The following is a 1,151-nucleotide window of genomic DNA, read 5'->3' on the forward strand; positions in this document are numbered from 1 at the left end:
GTGGATTTGAACCTCCAGCCTTCTGGTTAGCAGTCAAGTGCCTTAGGCACTATTCTACCAGAGCTTCCTCATATGAGTTTAGCACAACAAAATCATCAGGATGTCGCCATCAAAACCATGTTCCTGTAAGAGCTGGTTCTTAAGTGTGAGTTTGAAATGCACAGCAATAGATATTAGAACCTCAATTTCTAATCTTTTCTGATCAGTTCTGCAGAGGATGGATAAATTTCTATTGGAACAAGGAAATATTTATCAATAGAGTGTACTTTAAATCTATGCTCAAAATTCCTCTAAAAGTACTAAGTTTCAGGGATGCAATAGAGGCATTTTATCTTATCAAATTATACTATTTGAAACCACAGCAACATAAAATTATTTCTGATTGTGATCTGTTGAGATGGTCTTTCTAATAGAAAGGAAAAATCTGTTTCAAAAGTGCTCTTAAATATGCATCTTTTAGAAAACTCAGAATTGTGACAGCATTCCTAAATCATTTTTGAAGGTGCTGTCACATGAATCAGGGTTATAAAGTTGTTAAGGCAGCAATTCAGTCAAGGTCATCTCTGATTTGTCAGTCCAGGGCTCTTTCAAATGATGAGATTGAATTGTTGATTAAAAACTTGGCAACAATAAAAGTCCTAGACCAGAAGTTTTCACTGAGGAATTCTACCAACTATTTATAGAAGTGAGTACAATCCCATTTAAACTGTTCCAAAAATAGAAGAGGCATGCACACTTCCTAACTTGTTAAATGAGTCAAGAATTACCTTGATTCCAAGACACCATAAAGATGCCAGAAAAAGACTCTAAATACTCCTAATGAACATAGACACAAAAAACTCAACAAAATACCAGTAAACTCAACCCAAACAGGTATTTAAAATATTCAGCACATGATTAAGTGGGATGTATCTGGGAATGCAAGGGTATTTTAACACTAGAAAATCAATCAAGGTAATGTTGGTGGGTGCTGTTGAGTCGTTTTCCACTCATAGAGACCCTGTGCAGAACGAAACACTGCTCCGTCCCATGCCAGCTCCACGATCCTTGCTCTACTTGAGCCCATTGCCACCACCATCTTGTCAATCCATCTCGTTGAGGGCCTTCTCCTCCTTCCTCGACCCTCCACCTTACCAAGTATGACATCCTTC

This window comes from Orycteropus afer, unplaced genomic scaffold (genome assembly GCF_000298275.1).
Source record: "Orycteropus afer afer isolate SDZICR_OR568_19922 unplaced genomic scaffold, OryAfe1.0 scaffold01204, whole genome shotgun sequence".
Taxonomy (NCBI): domain Eukaryota; kingdom Metazoa; phylum Chordata; class Mammalia; order Tubulidentata; family Orycteropodidae; genus Orycteropus; species Orycteropus afer.